Genomic DNA, 11,181 nt, shown 5'->3' on the forward strand with positions numbered 1-11,181 from the left:
GCTAGCTGCCTCATGGGTGTCTAACTTCCAGCTTCCATTCATACGCATGGCAGGGGGCAAACAGTTCCCAAGCTAGGAAAACAGACTGCTAACAGACAACCCTTTCCTTGGGCAGGGGGGCATCTTCACTGCCTCTCTGCCAGGACCTGTGTCAGCACCGTCTCATGCCAGCCTGCACTAAGCTCAACCACCAACTACTGGGTTTTTCCCTCTTGAAAAGAGAAAAATGTTTCTTAAATCCCAAACAGCACGTTTTATCGTATTATGACTTCCATGGTAGTAACAAATGGCTCATCCACATGCCAACCTCCAATGCATGAAATACAGCACATGCTCCTAGAATGCCTCCCCTTCCCCTGCTCCTGGGATACCACCACCACTGACCTGGTCACGACCTAGTGAATAAAGTGTTATCTCTGTCAGTCTTCCTGAACAATAGATCCACTTGCCTTTCTTCGACAAGTGCAAAGGAGCACAACTGGATGTCCCTAGAGTAACCAGAGACACTGGGGCCACAACCCAGGGCAAGGGGATCATCTGGCCGGAGAGGAAACAGGAGCCCACAGAAGGGCTAACGTTTGAAGAAAGGCAGCCCTAACACAGAGAGAGAGCACCAGCAGGCTTCTTTCTCACTGGGCTATCAGTGCCAGGGCTCCTGAGGAAATACACAGATGATGTGACAATCAACATACAACAGCTGGACGACTTCTTGTTAAATTACAACATGCAAGGCCACCAGAAAGAACCTACTCTTCAGAATGGTCTCTGTGGTCACCTGCCCCAGGGAGGGCCCCATTACCTGCACTTGGGTTTACTGCTAACTAGGGAGTACATACATTTTCTTAGGAAGAACATCAAGGCGTGGCATGCAGGGCAGAGAAAGGCAAGAGAAATATAGCCGTATGACCAGGTCGACATCTTTGCACTGGGAGATCTCTGGGCCACCTACACTCCCAAGACCATCTCTAGCCTCAGCCCACACCAAGATTCCAAAGCAGCTACAACCCTTCCATCTCAGCTACTTGGTGAGCACTGGTCATTGTCAAGGACAATGTGTGGGCCTGGGCGGCAGTGCCCCACATAAAGAAGCAAGAGCTGCAACCTGAGCTCTACATCTTAAGGGAAGATGGGCCAGAGGAGCCAAGGAAAGACCTAGTTCACTAAATGTGGGAGCAAGGCCCAGCTCCACCGTTAAGGGGGGTACAAGAGCCTTGTCTTTTTACATCCTACCTTTTACAGACACAACAAATGAACTGCTGTAGACAAAGTGTGTGTTCAGACTGAAGACAGCAATCAACAAGACTTGTTTTTCTTAGCTCCTCTGAGCTAGGCTGTGTGTGCCTGCGCCCGCGCGCACATCAGAATTCCAAGTATGTTCCTACACAGTGGAAAATAAACAGGATGGCTCTAGTCAAAACTGTGAGGCACAAAACTTCTCCTAGAAGTGGGAATAAATGAGAGAAGCTGGTAGGGAGACCATCCCATGTAGCCCTTGGGCTCTGCCTTCCAGGTGCGTGGAAGTGGGTAAGTAGGAGGGTAAGGCCATGGGAGGCAGGGACCTGAGCAATTCTCTCGATGCATCTCTTCGCCTCTGCCACATACCCCAGTGGTTTGGGGACTGGGGAAGTGGCAGAATATGTACAGTAGCTCCTGGTGAAAAAACATGCTACAGATTGAACTGTATGTCTCCCAAATTCTTATGTTTATGTTGAAGTATGTGGGAGAGAGGGCCCTTACGGGGGGCATGGCAGCTTTTTGTTTTGTTTTTTTTGGCCAGTCCTGGGCCTTGGACTCAGGGCCTGAGCACTGTCCCTGGCTTCCTTTTGCTCAAGGCTGGCACTCTGCCACTTGAGCCACAGCGCCACTTCTGGCCGTTTTCTGTATATGTGGTGCTGGGGAATCAAACCCAGGGCCTCATATATACGAGGCAAGCTCTCTTGCCACTAGGCCATATCCCCAGCCCCGGCATGGCAGCTTTTTAAGAAGAGAAGAGGTCCTTATATGTAAGGACACAGGGCAAAGCAGCTGTGTTCAACCCAGTGTCAGCCCCTTGATCCTGAATGTCTCCGCTTATGGAATTGTAAGGAATAAATGCTTGTTGTCTAAGCTACCAAATCTATGGGATTTTGTGACAGTAGCCCAGAGAGATTAACACCACACTTAAGCCTCCGAAGGACTGAGACATGAAGGAAAAGGGCTGAAGACAAAATGAGCTTTGCCACTCTTCCTTCTCCATGTCTCTAAGCAGAAATGGGGCCTTGCCTCTTTAGGTGGTGGCTTGAGTGCAGACTCTGCAAGTCCTACTTCAACAGGGAGGAATCAGGGTGCTGTCAGGTTTTCATCATGGTAAGTAAAGTTAAGCAGTGGCCTGAGGGGCGGCACCACAAGACCTTTGTGGAGACAAGACAGTCCAGCTGCTTCCTGACGGGTAGCAAGCACAGAACTTACACACTGGCACACATAAACTTGGTTACGTATGAATAGGCTGTGATTGTACCAATACCACTTTCCTGGTTTTGATATTATATCTAAGTTATATAATGAGTCCATGAGATTCTTATCTCTAATTAAATACCAAAAGCCAGAAGTGGAGTTGTGGCTCAAGTGGTAAAGCACTAGTCTTGAGTAAAGAAAACTCAGAGACAACATCCAGGACCTGAGTTCAAGTCCCAGGACTAGAACTTAACACTTGAACCACAGCGTCACTTCTGGCTTTTTCTGTTTATGTGGTACTGAGGAATTGAACGCACGGCTTCATGCATGCTAGGCAAGCACTCTACCACGAAGCCACATTCCCAGCCCACACAAATCTTTTGAATGACGGAAAAATCTTTGAAGTTAACATGACAACTATCTCATTTTTTTTTAAAATAAAGGACAACTAGAGTGTAAACAAGAGGATAGACATGATCAGAACAAGGCAATGAAATACCATCTATACCACCAGGACATTCCTCCTTGTCCTTGGTTTTCTCCTTTCCCTGTGGGCCCCGCCCACTGCACGAAGGACAATGGGCTCTGAGGAGCACTGTGTCTGAAGAGTGCAGGCCTCTGTCCCCATTCTCACCAGCCTGGGAGGCGGCAACTGCAGGTCACTGCAACCACCCCCAAAGGCAGACTGGCACAAAACTTCTTTTCTTCCCAAGCTGGGTGGCACCTGACTATTCTCTATAGCCTGAAGACCAGAAAATAAAAGTGAGACAGAGTAAGTGTGGGTGTGGTGTGGGGGATGAGGGCCTGTAGGATTTTGTTGGTAAGAAATTTAAGTTTCTCTTGAGCTTTCTACTCTAACCAGTGCCCCAAACCCTCTGCTTCCCCTCCACCTCGGCCAGGGAAGAGAGACCTGATGTCAGCTGTTTTCATGGCCCAGTTATTTTCACTTACTCCACCCTGCCTTCCCTGGCCCAGAGGATCCGAAGTCTATTCTTCCAGCACCCTCTTTGCTTTCCTTGACAGCTTCCTTCAGCCTAAGTGCTGCCTACTCCTGAGCCCTCCTCCAGAACCAGGTCCCTGGAGCAAGCCCCCCTTCACTAAGAGGGGCAAATGCTGTGGGGGAGCTCCCATGCCTGTGCTACATCCTACAATTCTAAACCACTCAGTCTGCCTGCTTCAACTGCAGCCTCCTGTGGATCTCCATGGTCCTCTCCTGCCCCAGAGCCCTCTGGACCTGTATAATTGTCTAGATTCATGTCCCCGGCCCCTGTTCCACTGGGGGGGTGGGCAATGTGTACCTAGTTCCTCAACTCAAGCCCAGGGGCCAAGGGGTCACCTACATGATAACAAACCCCTAGTGGTTTCTTCTCTTTCTCACTCTTCTGCTCCCCTATAGTGCTTCCTGGGGCCACCTCCTCAATGAACTATTTGCATTTAAATTGTGCTTATGAGGGAACTCAATCCAAGACAGGTAGCCACAGGAAGCCTAACAAAAGGGAAATAGCCAGAATGTCAGACATGGACCAGTGTACCTGTGGGCATGTCAGTCATGGATATCCATGCAATGAGGAAATCACCCAAAGGAAGGCAGTTAGCAGCTACCAGAGAGCTGATATGAGAAAACAATAAAAACTTCATTTGCTTAAGCAATACTCACTAGTCATTTATATAAACTGCTTTTCATTTACCTAATTACTGCAGGCACAATAACAGCAATGTATATAGTAAATGCGTTGAATAAAACTTGCATTAAATTTTACTGGACCCTTGTGCTTGGTTCTTGAGTGTTCAAACTGGGTGCTTACACCACACAGTCTGCTCACCACCAGAGGGAACACAGTGAGGGCTTAGCTCTTAAAGCAGTACTTCTCAAATGCTGCTAATGTAGAAGAATGACCTGGAGATTTTGTCCAAACACTGCTTGCTGCCTAGCCAGAGTTCCTAAGTCCCAAGGTCTGGGAACAGGGAGAGCCTGCAGTTCTCACAGGCACCCAGGTGAAGCTAATGGGACTGCTCTGCAGTTGCTTTGAGAGCCTCCGCTCGCGAGGACATAAATGAGAGCTAGGCAGAACTGTCACACGCTTGGCACCGGCAACATGACAGGTGACCAGTCTGTGTATTGGCTCAAGAAAATAAGGTGATATCCTAACATTCTATACTAGTCACTGAACCCAAACCAGATTTGGTACACACTCACTCCAGTTTATACCAAAAAAGGTAAATTAACTCTAGTACTCAAAGAACTCCCAGGAGACCTGGGTTTATTCATTTACTCAACAGGCCAACATCAAGTGCCCCATCGGTTCCAAAGACGTTCCTAGGCAACAGAGGTTTATTTTCAAAGGTCATATGCAGCTGGGTAAGCCATATCTTCTCTGGACCTCAGTTTACTAACCTATAAAAGATATCATTAGGAACCCTTCTAGTGCTGGCATTTTACAAAGGAAAGCAAAACAGCCTCCCAGCTCAAGGCAAAAACACCCTGTGTAGTTTTCTGGGCAGCAGGACATGAAATGGAGTCTAGCTGTTCAACAGGCCAATTGTGACAGGTGAAGCCCCAGAGGCAGTGCTGGCCCTGAGACCCTCCAGGCTGGTCACAGTCCAATTTAATTCACACAATGTCCCAATTAAAGGTGCTGCTAAGGTAAGTTAGTATTGTGTCCAATACTAACCAAAGAACGAAGAAAAGCACCCGACATGAAATCTGTGTTCATAATTGGCACTCCCCTGATACATTATGACATTTAATCACTCCAACTGCTGAAGGGGAAACTAGAGCTGCTTGCTAGAATTAGGATGCTATGATAACCTCCTCAACCGGGGTTTTAAATGAACCTTGTGCTAACAGCCTCCCTGCTCGGAATGCAAAGCAGGAGGCAAATGGAGAGAGGACAGTCACCTGTGAAGGGCATCGCCGATGACACTGCTCTATTTCTGCAAGGCTTGGCTTCTGAATGAAGCTGGCAGGCACTGACCTTCCAGCCTCTACAGGGAACCTTCTGGAAACATTCTTGTTTTATTTTATTTTACAGACAAAGGGACAACCAGCAAATCAACTGTGAAACCGAGAAAAGAAGTGAGGCTAGCTGATTTCTGACAGCCCTAGGATGGCAACCTTCAGATAGTATACAGCCAGGCTGAAGGCAGAAAAGAATTCTGTTAAAGCCACATCTACCCAAAGACCTACTGTCAATGTGGTTTTAGAGCTAAACAAGCGAGAGCAGAGTCTAGAGACACAGTTCAGCCTCCTAAGAAGCCAACCATGTAAGAATGATTTCTTGTATGTAAAAGCAACTAACATTTCAGCCCTGTATAAGGTATAAAGAAAAGCATACTTGTTGATCTAACACATAAAGCTTACCCAAAACCAGTAAGGCATATTAAAGGAGGCTCCTTACCCCTACCTGCAGTCGGCATGCTGCTCTGAAACCCTTCTTATATATCGTTCAAGAGTCACCCCACTTCATTCAAGGAAGCTCCCTAAGAAGGAACTGAATCTTTTAACTCCACCTCCTGTGCTCAGCACCTACCACAGTGCCTGACACGTATCTGGCAACTCACAAATACCTGCTGATAAAGAGTTCCATCCCAGGCAGCCAGGTCAGCCACTGGCAGCAAGGCTGAGGACAGGGCTCCTGGGAGGCCAGGCCGCACCTTTTTGCCTGTTACCTGGGCAAGATGGTTCCCAAGCCAACGTGTTCCACCTGCTCAGGGAGTAATGAGTCCCACAGGCTCACTGTCACCAGGGTCAACTGAGCTGCTTGCTCTAAAATATCAGCTTAAGTTGCAGTGCCCATTCTGGCTCACAATATCAGGGTTAAGGATCTAGACTAGGCTTGATGCTGGAGGCATAGCTCAAATTGTAGAATGCCTGCCTAGCAAGCAGGAGGCCCTGAGTTCAAACTCCAATGCTGCCAAGAAAGAAAGGAGGAAAGGATGAACTATTGAGCCTTATGTGATGTCACATGTCAATCATGGCTCAGCTTGGACTTTTGCTCTTTGGACTCACTTTTGTAGATTTGACTGCCTCCTACCAAGCTCACTTCAGATTTATGATGCCTATTTCCTTTCTAGCTCAACAATGAAGAAATATAGACACAATTATTGCATAAAATTTATCAAATGATTCAGTGATACCTGCATGAGTAATACTCAGCCTACAAAGGCTTAGATATGGATTTTAATTAGTACAAGCAAGAGGCACTGTCTGAAAGTAAAGCAAATAAAGTGCACAGCATAAACTCTATCAGGTGTGTGTATTCTCCAAATGCAGACAGCCTTTTCCATACGCTAGGTCTAGACCCAGGAATCTTGTCATTTACTTGTTTCAGACTCTGACTAATGTTAACAGTGACCTGTAGGCCTGCATGCCCTCCTAATGCAACTTAATATGTCCTGAGAAAGAAGACTGGGTTGGGGCTAGGAACTTCAGGACTGCTGGTCCCTTCCACAATATTCACCTCCCAAGTCTGTGCTCTGGTTTGCCTCCCGAGAGAAACACACATTCACAGAGCACAGAACCAAATACTCATGGTGACGCAAAGCAGAAAACCACCCACGATAGTGGATAAACAATTTGTGATGGACCACCAGGAAAGCAATATGCTCACACAAATTGTTCCTTGGAAAAACAAAAGCAAAACTATATGGTAAAGGTAGCAAATGCATTCACCTGTAAGAAACACATTGGCAAATGTCTTCATGGTCGGAGTAAACCACAAAGGTAAACTTTAACAGCAAGCTCTCACAATGTCACATAAGCAGCAAGGAGCCCAGAAACAGAGGGTGCTCACTTCATACAAGTTGCTTTGTGGGCCAAGGGACTGTGGGTCCTGATACCTAGTACTGAGGGCTTTGACAAATGCCTGAGTGGAGCGCATCCCAAGCAAGAGACTCCACCTTGCTGCTGAGCAGGCTGCACATCAGCCTGCTGGAGTCCACCTGGGAAGTGGACGCCTTCTGGGGCACACAGCCTCTGATGCATCTCTGCACAAGGACCGATAGGCTCACTCTTCATTGATCAATCTGTTTCTGTCTTCAGGGAGCTGGGAGATTCTATGCTAAAGTCTTTGTCAGCAGTGAAACAAATGCATCCATCACTATGCTGCAGCCTTACAATCAGGCCGTTCTTGAGTTGCTGCCCAGGATGAATAAAGGCCAAATTGAATTGAACCTTCAGGAGGAATTTAGCACATAGAAAACATTACCTGGTCAGGAGCACAGCCAGAGCTCTGGGTTAACATTACACCAGGGAAAACTCATTAGGGTCTGATTCTGGATCAGCAGCTGTTAATAGTTCTGATTTTTTTTTTAATGGGCTTTAGGAAATGTCTTCTTTAGCCAAATTCATGCTGCCAGCATAGTATATGTCAGCAATGTTGACTCTTCGCTCTGATGAATAAGCTCCTCCAAAGCCAGTTAAATGGCTTCAAACACACAGAGCTGGTTGAGGCTTTGTTTAGCATTTACTCTACTGTACCAAGTCCTTCTGGGGACCTACGGAGGCAGGCAACTACCTGGCCAGGAGCTGGTATATTTTCCAGAGATACAATGCATCTCTTTGGCTCCTTTCTCTTTTTCAATCTAACGAAAGATTAGGGGCCAAGAAATGGCCAAACTTATTTTGCTCTTGACTTGCTTATAGGGTCCTTGAAGGAAAACAGAATAACATCCATCGTGATATTATCCAGGGGACTCCTACTGTCCCATTCTTCAGAAATGTTAGCTATTTTATTTATGGGAGACAAGACAGGCAAAAAATGATATTTAAATATTAAGTTCAACCTCCTCTTTTCAAACCAGCATGTTTTACTAAAACAACAGTTTCAACTTTAAAAAAATGAGAGCGTAAACTTAACAAATTATGTGAGAAATCCATAAAACATTAGCTGTACACTTCTCCTGAAGTCTGTACATTTTTTTGCTCCCATCTGTGAAGCAAACTATTCCCAATATTTTTTTTTAACAATCCTTCAATTGTAGTATAAAAGGGATGTTATTACCAGAGAATAGGAAAACGAAAAAAATTCTAAGGGTGAGGGAGGAGGAAAGAAGCTTAATTTTTACGTTTTCCTCAAGAACAAAAAGAAAAAAATACTTATCTAGGTCCAAGCATGGCAAGGCCTTCAGCAATCCAAACCTTGAGAGCTTTTGAAGGATGTGACATTTTAAGGACCTAAAACATGTAGCCTCAATCTCCCCATGCTTCTGAGGTTGTTGATCTCTGCATCACAGTTCTAAATGCCCACTGTGGGCTGGGGAGCCTACGGGCTCCTGAAAATGTCATGTGATTACTACCCTTGAAAGGGAGCTCATCTGGTTGGGGAGACAGGCCACATACATGTAAACAAGAGCAGCAATGCAGGCAGTGCCAAACCAGTGCCCGGGGAGAGAGCTGCCCCAGCAGACTGCTGTCTCAAGGTGGGAGGGGCAGACAAAGAAGACCTCCCGCTCCCTAGGATGAGTCACCCCTCACTGTTTGGCCAGGTCTCCTCCCCAGCACTGAACAGCCGACTGCTCAGAGGTCTTGACAGCAGCCAACCTTGCCCCCACCCCGCATGCTCTGCTCTTTAAAAGCCCTTACTTCCATTTAGATCATTTTTTATTTTTCAAATGTATTTAATACTTGTCTCTCCCATTAGACTCTAGATCTCTCAAAAGCTGGGTACTGATGATGGTTACAATTTCGTTTTATATGCCCAGACCTTAGAACAACGCTAGGCACACAGCAGGTCTTAACGCAAGTGGGGAAGAAATGAGAGAAGCCTTTAGAGAAGGATGAATTTTAACAAAACAAAAGGAGAAAGGTATCACCAAAGGGGAAATAATATAAGCCAAAACGCAAAGGAAAAGAAAGTAAAATAATCAAAATCAGAAAATAGAATGCAGATGAATGGTAGCTCCCAAGTCTGGACCTCGGGGTCGTCTCTGGAGAACCACAGCCCCAGGCTGGGGAGTACCAAGGCTGAAGCTGTGGCATTCTTTTTTTTTTTTTTTTTGCCAGTCCTGGGGCTTGGACTCAGGGCCTGAGCACTGTCCCTGGCTTCTTTTTGCTCAAGGCTAGCACTCTGCCACTTGAGCCACAGCGCCACTTCTGGCCATTTTCTGTATATGTGGTACTGGGGAATCGAACCCAGGGCCTCATGTATATGAGGCAGGCACTCTTGCCACTAGGCCATATCCCCAGCCCGAAGCTGTGGCATTCTATGGTGCTCTCACTCAGGAAGGGGAGTAAGACTGCAAAGCAAGAAAAGATGCCAAGAAGAGACCTTGATGTCTAACTCAAAGGGACAAAAGGGAAAGAGCAGAGAGTCATGGGCACACAAGGACTTAAATACGCCAGGCTTTCCCAGTCCTTCTCTTACTGATTTTGAATAAAAACTGGCACAGAGGCATCTGAAAACTAAGATCAAGGTGAGAGATGATGAGGCTGAGAAACTGCCCGAGAAAGACCCATGGACTCAGAGCAGGCCATGTACTGTTAGGTAGAAAGCTGGCAGTCCCTAGTATATGATGGGGCACATGCAAACACCTGCATCGATTTTGCCAAAAAGCACAGCAGGGAGAGGTTGAGTTGTATCTGCCAGGAAGGAATCATGAAGGAAAGGAAGCTTTAAAAGGCAACAAGTACCTCCATCCATTCAAGGCTCAGCTTTCTGAGTGGCCTCCTGGTGGGGTGGAGGAAGCTCCAGAAACATCCTGAATACTGTCCTTGATGTGAGCTCACCTTTTAATTTTCTTTTTTTTTTTTCACCTTTTAATTTTCCAAGTGAGTGAGGCACATCGAATTCCTAGGTGAAGTGTTATCAGGCACCATGTGACAAGTGAAACACACAACACAGTGTGCATTCTGCTCAAGCATCTCTTAACAGGGTTATACAACTTCAGGAGAACACTGTAGAACAGGGCACATTCGGAGAGTGCGGGGGACAGAAGTAGTGGGAGAATAAATCATCTGAGCGGAAGGAGAAGGAGCACAAGGCACAGATTTTGGCTGGAAATTAAAAAATAGTTTCCATTATTTCACTAAAGAAATGGCAGGTGATTTGAAGTTTTCAAGCAGAGGCTGGCAGGTCATTTTTAGAGAACATGTAAGTGACTTTTATTTATACAGGAAGTTGGACTACATGGTGACTAGATTCCTTCTAATTTCCTAATTTAAGAATTTGACGAAAATCCTCAAGTCAGTTCAAGAGTCACTAAAGAAAATCTACCAGTCCTTTGCCGGAGACAGCAGTGAAAGGAAAATGTTTGGACGTCATGCTTTTCCCAGGAGGCCCGATCTGAACTTTCCTTCACACACAAATGTTTTTCTGGAGTTGGAGGGGGAAAGTAAGATAGTATTCCATTAGTTTGAATTAAAACAGAAGCAATTAGTGCCAAAATGAAATTTCTGCCAAGTTCTGAATACAATCTTATTAGGACTTAGTTGGCGTCTCTTCTCAATCCCAAGACCTTAGGCCAGTCATTTCACCTCTCAAAATTTTAGTTTTGCGCAATTGGAAAACTCAATTAAACAGTGAGATATAAAAAGTCAACAAGTCTCCTACTACTCCCTGTAGCAAAAGAAACCAATATTTAAACCTAAAAAGTGAAACCACAGAAGCACTAGAAGAAAATTATAAAGGCAGTTTATTTTGGAACCTTAAGGTAGGAAAGGTCTTTTTAACTTAAATACAAAATGTAGGAGTCATTGGGAAAAAAAAATGGTATATTAAACTATAGAAAAAAATGTGCTAGGAGCTGGTG

At 45.8% G+C, this 11,181-nt stretch overlaps 1 protein-coding gene across 11 annotated transcripts in view; it reads right to left on the reverse strand.

Moving 5' to 3' along the window:
• Anks1a (ankyrin repeat and sterile alpha motif domain containing 1A) overlaps positions 1 to 11,181 on the reverse strand; it is a 151,110-nt gene that overhangs the window by 32,427 nt on the left and 107,502 nt on the right. The gene's annotated exons all lie outside the window — the stretch shown is intronic.

The sequence above is a fragment of the Perognathus longimembris genome, chromosome 6 (genome assembly GCF_023159225.1).
Source record: "Perognathus longimembris pacificus isolate PPM17 chromosome 6, ASM2315922v1, whole genome shotgun sequence".
Lineage (NCBI taxonomy): Eukaryota > Metazoa > Chordata > Mammalia > Rodentia > Heteromyidae > Perognathus > Perognathus longimembris.